At 34.9% G+C, this 12,310-nt stretch overlaps 1 pseudogene; it reads right to left on the reverse strand.

The window, feature by feature from the left end:
• Window positions 1-4,014: 4,014 nt before the first annotated feature.
• LOC115225621 overlaps window positions 4,015-12,310 on the reverse strand; it is a 46,346-nt pseudogene continuing 38,050 nt past the window's right edge.

Genomic DNA, 12,310 nt, shown 5'->3' on the forward strand with positions numbered 1-12,310 from the left:
TTAAATCCTTAACAAAACTCTATCACCCTCTCTCAAACAAATATACATATATATATATATTATCTAGTTTCAGCTCACGAGCTGTGGCCATGCTGGGACACAGCCATTAATGTGAAGCTTTCACGCCGAAGGTAAAGAATACGCACACCTGGTGTTTAGGGACACGCCGAAAACGGGTTGTGCGTTTTCTTTACCCCTGCAAATTGAAACACGATGGGGAGGGGTCAACGGAATCCAGAGATTTATTTAAGGAATGGATAACAGCTCTGATACGAAACAAAGATAATAATTAGGCGTAACTTCGGTATAGGTACCGGATATATTTCAAGAAAGGGTTTTTTTTATATATGGGGGGGTTTAGGGGTTAGGAGAAAAGGGTTTCTGTTATCTTCAGAAATGTACACAAAGTCACGTGTGTACCTATACCGAAGGTTCGCCAATAATTACATTATTGTGTACCAAAATGCATGCAAAAAAAGGGTTTAATACTTACTAATAATCAGACGCCCTTACTCGCCAAAAAGGGTTATGGTGCGTTTTCTTTACCCCTGCAAACTGTAACACGACGGGGAATTAATGCCTTGTGCAAATGATGATTTGCCACGGTTAAATATCAGCCTCTTGCTACATGTGGCTAACGAACACTGCGACGGAGTAAAAATGACATGTTAACTCGTCAAAGCAGCAACTAAAGTTGACCTCTTCGGTTTTGACGCCAGTCACGGCTATGTGTATCCTTCCGCTGCATGCTACAAGTGAGCGGAGTAACCTACCCTTGCGTGTTACTACGCTAGCACGAAATAGTTCGAACCAAAACTGCAAGGGAATATCTAAAAGAAAGAAGGCTGTGGTCATGTATTTTTGTCTTTGTTTAGTGAGATAATTTCTCTTGCACACTTCATTCAGTAAAATAAAAGTTTTTTTTCTCTCAGAGGAAATATTTTACTGGGCATTAATTAACATACGAAATAATTCTATAATTTTATACACACGCTTTCCGTACGTATACGGAAAGCGTGTGTATAAAATAATAGAATTATTTTGTATGTTAATTGTTTAAATTATTTTCCATTGCTTTAGTTTTTTTTTACACGCGGAACAATTTACAAAAAAAAATTTAGGGTTAGGGTTAGTTACAGGATGTTGTCTCAGTTTTAGACGCAGCAAATGATTTTAGCTCAAAAGAGAGCATAGGATTGGTTAAAATTCGAAAAATTAAACTACGTTAAACAAACAAATTACAATTTTTTCAAGAAAGCCAAGTGAAAATAATGTTTTCTTTAGACATATTCTACCAGTATACGAAGTTTTAAAGTGTTTAGTTAACAAGAAATTGTGTTGAAATCTGGCCTTCAAAAGGAAAAGAGCCCTTTTCGGTTTGACCGGCAGTTTTTAAAAATAATTTCCACGTAACTAAAAAATTCTAAACTTCGTATACAGGTAGAATGTGGGTACTACTAGTGAATACTGGTCCCAGTCCACGCTAGCTAGTCGTAAGTAGTTGATTGGCGCATGCGCGAACAAAATAAAACAATATTTTGCAGAATAAAATAAAAGAATTTTTTAAAGAAAGTAAATTAATTATTTTTTAAAACAATGTATATGATTTTTTTACACAAATAAAATAAAAAGCAAAGTAAATAAATTTTTTTAACTAAAAAAATTAATTGTGGCTGTGTGGTAAATAGCTTGTTTACCAACCACATGGTTCTGGGTTCAGTCCCACTGCGTGGCACCTTGGGTAAGTGTCTTCTACTATAGCCTTGGGCCGACCAAAGCCTTGTGAGTGGATTTGGTAGACGGAAACTGAAAGAAGCCCGTCGTATATATGTATATATATATATATGCGTGTGTGTGTTTGTCCCCCAAGCATTGCTTGACAACTGATGCTGGTGTGTCTATGTCCCCGTCACTTAGCGGTTTGGCAAAAGAGACCGATAGAATAAGTACTGGGCTTACAAAAGAATAAGTCCCGGGCTCAAGTTGCTCGATTAAAGGTGGTGCTCCAGCATGGCCACAGTCAAATGACTGAAACAAGTAAAAGAGTAAAGAGTATTTTTTAAAACAATGTATGTGATTTTTTTACACAAATCAAATAAAAAGCAAAGTAAATAATTTTTTTAACTGAAAAAATTATTTTTTAAAACAATATGATTTTTTTTTACACAAATCAAATAAAAAGCAAAGTAAATAATTTTTTAAACTTAGTTAATTAATTTTATTTTTAATAAACAAACTAAGATTTTTTTTTTGAAAACTGTATATAATTTTTTTACACAAATCAAACTAAGTAAATAAAAAGCAAATAGCAAAAAAAAAAAAATTGAATATATCACAGTTCTTGCAATTCGTTCGAAAATGCCACCAAACAATAAAATAAAATGTTGAAGTTCATTTGAGTTCCTCAAATGTGAACCATTCTGAACACACACAGACATATACATACATTCACCTGCATGCATTTATACATATACACATGCATACAAATTAAATTAGAGATAAAACCACTATTAGGCAAATCAAACAGCGAAAGACATAAATCCAAATATATTGAAATAAAATTAATCAATATAATATACAAAATATATAAAATATAAAATTCAAAATATAATTATAATTTAAAGTTAAGAATTTAAAATTATTAATTTATATATATATATATATTTATTTATTTTTTATTTATAAATATAAATTAATAATTTAAAATTTTTAACTTTAAATTTAAATAATTTAAATTTTGAATTTTATATATTTTGTGTATATTATAATTAATCAATTTTATTTCTATGTTTTTCACTGTTTGATTTGCCTAATAGTGGTTTTATCTCTAATTTAATTTGTATTTATACTGTAAAATTAGATTTAATCCTAAATCTAATTTTTCCCTGTAAGTTTGGATTTACTCCCTAATATTATTTTATATATATATATATAAAGTTAATCCAAACAAGAAAGCACAAAAAACACAACAACGCGAGGACGTAGAACAAATATAGTATTATTGGACACTCAGGAAAGAAGGAAAGACAGAGGGAAAAAATCGCCAACGGTACAGACACGGTCACATTTTATATATATATATATATGCATATATATATATTTATATTATATATATATATATATATATATAATATATATACACACACACACACACACGTGCATGTGTATACATAGATGTGTGTTTTTGTGTTCTCTTGTCCCTTGTTTAAACATTACATGATGGATGTGATTGTGCATCGACATCAAATGAGCAGTTATTAGTTTCCAGTCTGCGTAAAATATGTCCTTGCTTGGAAACAGGTGAGGATTGGTGACAGGGAAGGCATCCAGCTGCAGAAAATCTCCATCAATGAATTCCATCTGATCCATGGAAGCATGGAAAATGAATTTTAAATGATGATGATTACCATCATCATAATGATATGGAAAACAGTTTGATATTATTTATTCAGCATTACATGTGTTTCATTACCTAATAGGAATTACAAACTTTTAGACAAAGAGAAAACATGTAAAATATCTCCTATAAGAAATTCTTCATATATACATATATACAAGTGTGTGAGTGTGTGTGTGTATGCATAAGTGAGTGTACCCTTGTCCAGATATTATGTGATGTCTGTAAATGGCCATCATGAGTGCCATACTAAGGCAGTTGCTCATTTCCAGTCCTCTGCGTAAAATATGTCTCACCAGGGAAAATATTTCCTTGCTTGGAAATAGGTGAGGATTGGTCACAAGAAAGGGTACCCAGCTCAGGAAAATCTCCATCAATGAATTTCATCTGATAGACAGATGCATGGAAAAGCGAATTTTAAATGATGATGATTATCATCATTGTAGTGATATGGTTCCTCTTCTGCATGAATGCATTTATGTTTTCAATAATTGATCATTTTCATAGATTGATTTAGCACAAATGTCTTAGGGTATGGTTTTATCTTTCATAATAATAAGACTGTGTATAATTAATACACCATTTTGAAGGAATGATTAAGCTCTGATATCAGACCGTTATGGTTTCTCCTCTGTATGAATATGTTTGTATTCAGTCAAGATGCTCTGAAGAGAGAATGATTTACCACAGATATCACAAAGAAATGGTCTCTCCTCTGTATGAACATGGTTGTGTACAGTTAATTGTTGGTTTGTAGAGAATGCTTTGCCACAGATATCACTCTGGTATGGTTTCTCTCCTATATGAACATACCTGTGCATAACTAATTGTTTGTTTTGAGAGAATGAATTACCACAGATATCACAATGATATGGTGTTTCTCTTGTGTGTATAAGTTTGTGTGCAGTTAAATGGTGATTTTTAGAGAATGATTTACTGCAGATATCACACTGATATGGTTTCTCACCTGTATGAACCCGTTTATGAGCAATTAAGCTACCTCTAGAATAGAATGATTTACCACAGATATCACAGTGATAAGGTTTCTCTCCTGTATGAATATGGTTGTGTTTAGTTAAGCTACTGTTCTCAGAGAATGATTTACCACAGATATTGCAGTGATATGGTTTCTCTCCTGTATGAATGCGGTTGTGTTTAGTTAAGCTGCTGCTTTTAGAGAAAGATTTACCACAGATATCACAGTGATAAGATTTTTTTCCTGTATGAATACGTTTGTGTCGAGTGAAGCTACTGCCATCAGAGAATGACTTACCACAGATATCACACTGATAAGGTTTCTCTCCTGTATGCACTTGTTTGTGAGTAGTTACCTCACTTCTTTCATAGAATGATTTATCACAAATGTCACACTGATATGGTTTGTCTCCTGTATGACTATGCTTATGTACAGTTAAATAGATATTTTGAGAGAATGATTTATTGCAGATATCACAGTGATATATTTTCTCTCTTGTATCAATTTGTTTATGACTGACTAATTCAGAATCTTGACTGACTGATTTATCACAGGTATCATGGTGATTTTGCTTCTCATCTGTATGAATGCATTTGTGTCTAGTGAGTTCACCTTTTTCTGAGAATGACTCTTTGCAGACATCACAGTCATATGATGATTTTCTTAATTCTTCCAACATCTCTTCAAGAAAAATATAATCAATCCTTCAAGTTGTACTGATCAACAACTTTTCAAAAATATTTCTCCTCTCACCAAAATATATGGATATTTTCCTTCTTTTTGCTTTTAAAGTTTATTCCAAACAAATATCACTTCTCTTATATTTCTTCTTAACGTGATCAATGCCAATATTGAAAAATGCTGCAAATATTCTTTGGAAATCTATCAAAGTATATTTAAAAGAGAAAATTATCTTTTGCACAGACACAGAAGTAAAGAAATGCTTTCTCTCTCTGAGGAAATATTTTACTGTAATTCAGCAATGTTTTATAGAAGCAGGATTATACGTTTGTAGAATATCTTTGCAGAGTCTTTCAAACATGATACATATTGATGATTCTTTAAAAGTAAAAAATACTTCTTAGCCAATTTCATGTGATTTTCTGAAAGAATAGAAAAAAAATATAAGATGCAGAATATATTTTAAATAATCTGAATATTGTTTCTGAAAATTATCTCCATTCACTTTGTGCATAGAAAAGATAAATTTAGCTTGGGCAAAATGATTTAAGCAAGATAAGATAAATTTGCTGCTTCAATTCTCCAGAATTACATTTGTTAAATGACTTATACACATAAACATCAATCCTTAACCATCAGAAAGATTAGAAATACAGACAAAATTTAAAATATCTAGGTGAAATGAAATAGGATCATGGAAAACCATCCAAACGTGGCCGTTGCCAGTGCCGCTTCGACTAGCGTCCGTGCCGGTGGCACGTAAAAGGCACCATCTGATTGTGGCCGTTGCCAGCCTTGTTTGGACCTCGTGCCGGTGGCTGTTTGCGAGCCTCGACTGGCACCTGTGCAGGTGGCATGTAAAAAGCACCATCCAATTGTGGCCGTTTGCCAGCCTCGTCTGGCACCTGTGCAGGTGGCACATAAAAAGCACCCACTACACTCACGGAGTGGTTGGCGTTAGGAAGGGCATCCAGCTGTAGAAACACTGCCAGATCAGACTGGGCCTGGTGCAGCCTTCTGGCTTCCCAGACCCCAGTTGAACCGTCCAACCCATGCTAGCATGGAAAACGGACGTTAAACGATGATGATGATGATGATGAAAAATGACACATGATATGAAATTAATGAAACGTAACTAATTCTTAAAACTCAACGTAGAATATTCTTTATAGCTCCTTCATTAATTTGCTGGGGTGGCTGTCTTCGAGATATATTTATTCACCATGCAGTTGAAGGATAGAAATATTAGTCTTTACTCATTTTGTACCAGTTTAGACATATTTTCAAAACTGATAATTATCAAATTAGACTTTATCGTAGGAAGAAATTGACTTGAAATCCAACAGAGAAAACAATTTCAATTGTTAATCACCAAAAATTAATTAGCAATCTCAATTACAATCGGGTGAAAGTTGAGGAAAAGCTTTTTGAAAAAAGGAAAGGACATTTATAGGCGTAGGAGTGGCTGTGTGGTAAGTAGCTTGCTTACCAACCACATGGTTCCGGGTTCAGTCCCACTGCATGGCACCTTGGGCAACTGTCTTCTGCTATAGCCCACGGCCGAACAATGCCTTGTGAGTGGATTTAGTAGACGGAAACTGAAAAAGCCCGTCGTACATATATATATATATGTATGTGTGTGTATATGTTTGTCCCCCCAACATCACTTGACAACCGATGCTGGTGTGTTTATGTCCCCGTAACTTAGCGGTTTGGCAAAAGAGACCGATAGAATAAGTACTAGGCTTACACAGAATAAGAGTGACCTGCCAAACTGACTATGTTTTGGACTCTCTCAACTTCAACAACAATCATGTTGGCTTAAGAAAATATTTTCCGAATCTTTCCGAGTTTTCGACCAACAATTATTCTGAAATTTAGTTATTGGACACTTCTAGAAATGTCCAAAAGTAGATTCTCTCTCTCTCTTGAGACTTATTTCAGTCATTTGACTGCGGCCATGCTGGAGCACCGCCTTTAGTCGAGCAAATCGACCCCAGGACTTATTCTTTTGTAAGCCCAGTACTTATTCTATCGGTCTCTTTTGCCGAACCGCTAAGTTACGGGAACGTAAACACACTAGCATCAGTTGTCAAGCAATGCTAGGGGGACAAACACAGACACACACACATACATATATATACATATATACGACAGGCTTCTTTCAGTTTCCGTCTACCAAATCCACTCACAAGGCATTAGTCGGCCCGAGGCTATAGCAGAAGACACTTGCCCAAGGTGCCACGCAGTGGGACTGAACCCGGAACCATGTGGTTGGTAAGCAAGCTACTTACCACATAGTCACTCCTGCGCCTATAATTATAAAATTTCCGATATTTTTCTAGTGACATTTAAACTGTAACCGGAGGCTTTGGTCACTCACATCTGCATGCCTCGTAGTGTTGAATTATTTTTCACCCTCATTAAATAGACATTGCATTAGCCATATTCTCCATCATGACCTTAAGTCATTTACCTAAATTCTTCTTAAAGTTGTTTGAAGAATTAAAGAAATTTAATATTAGTCATTCATCGCGACGAATAAATTCTTAGAGGAAAAGAAATTAGAATAAATTTATGCTGTCTCAAAATTTTAAGTAGACCAAGGGAGAGCACTCCTGTTACATTTCTACTTCAACTATTGAAATTGAATTTGGTTTGCAAGATTCTTTAGGAAATCGTGTGTTGAAGCGTATTCTGTTGTGTCTGGGGAGAGTCACTCTCTTTTAGTGCCTTAGTATTTAACACACTCACCGGTAAAATTTCCACTTATTTCTTATTTTTATTTTCTAAAATTTTCGTTGCGTCTTGACTCTTGAAAAGGTTGCAAGACGCAACGAAAATTTTAGAAAATAAAAATAAGAAATAAGTGGAAATTTTAGAAAAATAAATAAGAAATAAGTGGAAATTTTAGAAAAATAAATAAGAAATAAGTGGAAATTTTAGAAAAATAAAAAAGAAATAAGTGGAAATTTTAGAAAAATAAATAAGAAATAAGTGGAAATTTTAGAAAAATAAATAAGAAATAAGTGAAAATTTTAGAAAAATAAATAAGAAATAAGTGGAAATTTTAGAAAAATAAATAAGAAATAAGTGGAAATTTTAGAAAAATAAATAAGAAATAAGTGAAAATTTTAGAAAAATAAAAAAGAAATAAGTGGAAATTTTAGAAAAATAAATAAGAAATAAGTGGAAATTTTAGAAAAATAAATAAGAAATAAGTGGAAATTTTAGAAAAATAAATAAGAAATAAGTGAAAATTTTAGAAAAATAAAAAAGAAATAAGGGGAAATTTTAGAAAAATAAATAAGAAATAAGTGAAAATTTTAGAAAAATAAATAAGAAATAAGTGAAAATTTTTGAAAAATAAAAAAGAAATAAGTGAAAATTTTAGAAAAATAAAAAAGAAATAAGTGAAAATTTTAGAAAAATAAATAAGAAATAAGTGGATATTTTAGAAAAATAAATAAGAAATAAGTGGAAATTTTAGAAAAATAAATAAGAAATAAGTGGAAATTTTAGAAAAATAAATAAGAAATAAGTGGAAATTTTAGAAAAATAAATGAGAAATAAGTGGAAATTAAAAAAAATAAATAAGAAATAAGTGGAAATTTTACCGATGAGTGTGTTAAATAATAAGGCACAAAAAGAAAATGACTCTCCCCAGACACAACTGAATATTGAAATTGAATTAAATAAAAATAACATTGAGCAAAATCTTACGAGTCATATTTCTATAATTTCTCGAGTATTGGTTTGAAAACAACGTGCGAGTTACTCACAAATAATCTTAACCTAAAAAAGAATTGAATTAAAGAGAAAGGGTCAAATATGTATGCATGTAGAGGTCTATGTGTAAGGCTGAACAAGGAATTAAAAGAATAAAAAAACGTTTTAAGGAACTTGCCGACCAAATAGTTTTACTTTTCCGGGACCGAAAACGAAGGATTGCCATATTTATTTGTTGTATTATCAAAGATCAATCCTCCTGTTAATTAATATTAATTAACAAAGTAACGACAGATACTTTCTGAATTAATATTGCTATGTATTTATTTAGTAATCCAAGGCGGCGAGCAGGCAGAAACGTTAGCACGCCGGGCGAAATGCGTAGCCGGATTTCGTCTGCCCTTTATGTTCTGAGTTCAAATTCCGCCGAGGTTGACTTTGCCTTTCATCCTTTTGGGGTCAATAAATTAAGTACCAGTTACGCACTGGCGTCGATAGAATCTACTTAATCCGTTCATCTGTCCTTGTTTGTCCCCTCTATGTTTAGCTCCTTGTGGGCAATAAAGAAATATATTTATTAATCCATAATATCAATTGCACCACATATAATAGATATTATATATATATGTGTGATATATTTTTGGACAGCATCCATAGTAGGTACATCATTCAGGTATGTGTGTGTATATATATGTGTGTATATACATGTGTGTGTATGTGAGTATATATGTGTGTGTGTATGTGAGTATATATGTGTATGTATGTGTGTATATATATATATATGTGTGTATGTATGTGTGCGGTTTACATTGGTTAAGTGTGTATGTAAACCGATTCATAATTGAAAAGAATTTATTTACAGGGATTGATTCGTTATAGGTACACTACATACAAAATACATTTGTGGGTGTCATATCAGGAATTAACATGTTGGTGTGTGTGCGTTGTTCATTTGAAACAGTAGTCGATCGGTCTCTGCCAAAACCTTCTGTAGGTGGACTGTCTCGTCTGTCTGCCTGCCTCTGCTATTTGTACCGAAATAGGTCAGCGCTTGTCCAGCTGAACTTCGCATGAGCCATTCATACTGGTCATCCTTTTTGCTAGAAGAAGATCCGGTATGGTCTTATATGCTACACCACTGGTTTTCAATTCATATTAATCAAATTAATATTCAATTTTTCACCCTTATTATGTGTGTGTGTATTAGCAATTCGTATAAGATTGCATCAATGACTTGAACTTGAATAAGTGGTTTAACATAAATGGGGATAAATTAAAAAGGTTTGTTGTTATTATTATTACTGTTTCACTATTGTAATCACGTGGCATGTAAATTTTATAGCTGCAACACATTATATATACAGTACTTAACACACACCATGACACACCACAAATGTACCTTGAACGAGAAGGACTATTCATTATAATACATCAGTTCCACACATTTACCCTGGTTCCATTTCGGACAACTGCACAAACATTTGCCATTTGACACATGTATGTAAACAAATTCCTTTCTTAAAAATTTCAATTCATTTTCTTTTTCAATTTACGTTTCTATACACTTTACACAAATATTTGATTAAACAACTAAAACACTTCACATTTCGAACATGTACGTAAACTACTTCCATTCTTACAAATCTAACTTTATTTTAACTCAAATTTCAATACACTTTACACACTCTGTCGCTATACTTGCATAAAAAATTTCTTTCAGCTGCAAATATTTCTTTCTTTTCCTTCCACGGTTAACATTTTTCCACATTTCATTCACATTACAATTTCTATCTTTAAGTAACTTTCACCCTTTCTTTTTCACATAAAATGCCACTGAAAAAGAGAAGTCGCCTCGGCCGCCATACTGCAGCAGCAGCGGCGCAAAAGGCGATTATCGCAAACGAGTCTTCCGACAAAAAGGCTTTCAGACTTTCACAGACCGCCTTACGCTCAGCGCAATCACGAGCTGCTGAAAATTTACAACAGCGCAACGCACGCCTAGCAAAAATGGCTTTATATGATGCTGCTTCCAGGGCTTCAGACGGTCCGGAAACAAGGTCAAAGCGCATGGCCATAAAGGCTGCTGCTGCTGTTGCTGCACAAAGAGCTTCAGAGGACCCACAACAAAGGGCCACTCAACTGGCTACAAACGCAGCGGCTACTGCTGCTTCAACATTTTCGACACATTCCCACGACTCAGACCAGCAACGTTCTACATTCCAGCGGAACAGTCAACGCCGCGAGGCTACCCGCGGTCTGACGAGTCCAAACAGCCCTTACTGGCATCTACGGGCTTTCAAGTATGAGCCCAACTTCAATTACTCGATGCACGCTGACATAAATATTCGGGAAATGTGCTTCAATTGCCAATTCTGCAATGCTAAAAAGTGGGCTGGGGAACCACCTGCAATGTGCTGCTTAAATGGTAAGGTCAGCTTGCCCCCTCTTCGGGAGCTGCCAGACCCTTTGAAGGAATTACTTACTGGTTCCACCTCAAGGTCATCAAAATTCCTTCAACTCATCAGGAAGTACAATTGTGCATTTCAGATGACTTCTTTTGGGGCTAACGTTGTCAGAGAAACTGGTTGGATGCCTACTTTCAAGGTCCAGGGCCAGGTGTACCACCTTATTGGGTCACTCCAGCCACTACAAAATTGCAAACCTTCGTTCCTTCAAATTTATTTCATTACAAATTACAATAGGCAACTTGATTTGCGTTTCGGCGTATTTCCACAACCTGCAAACACTGACGCTGACAATTTCGACAGAGACGTGCTGCTCAGTCTGCAAAACATGCTTCATGACCACAACAGCTATATTCGCAGTTTCAAATACGCCTTGGAAACAGCCCCTTCACCAACATTCACCATAGTCATCGATGCTGACAAAAGGCCTTCTGGGGAGCACGCGCTCCAATATAACGCTCCTTCATGCAATGAAGTGGCCATAGTTCTCCATGGTGAACAGCACAATCAGCGGGACATAGTTCTTCAAAGTCACGACAGTGGTCTTCAGCGTATTAATGAGACGCATCGGTCATATGACGCCCTGCAGTATCCCCTTCTTTTTCCGTATGGAGAAGACGGGTACCATTTTGGCATTCCTCACCACAAACCAAACGAGCCCTCGGCTGCGACATCTAAAACTGTTTCATGTATGGCTTTTTACTCATACCGCTTCATGACAAGGCATAATGATTTCAACCCCCTGCACAGATCATGGGAACTGTTTCACCAGTTTGCAGTTGACATGGCTGCAAAGATGGAGTCCGAGAGACTGTGCTTATCAAATTGAATCAGAAGCAGCTGCGCTCAGACTCCTACATCCATTTGCGTGATGGCATCAGGAATGACACTGACGTCCGCAATATCGGCAAAATGTGCATTCTCCCCTCAACCTATACAGGGGGCCCACGGTACATGCACGAGCGAACACAAGATGCTATGACTTACGTTCGGCATTATGGGCGACCCGATTTATTCATTACCTTTACATGTAATCCAAAGTGGGTTGAGGTAACGCGAGAA

The sequence above is a fragment of the Octopus sinensis genome, linkage group LG28, assembly GCF_006345805.1.
Source record: "Octopus sinensis linkage group LG28, ASM634580v1, whole genome shotgun sequence".
NCBI classification, from domain to species: Eukaryota; Metazoa; Mollusca; class Cephalopoda; order Octopoda; family Octopodidae; genus Octopus; species Octopus sinensis.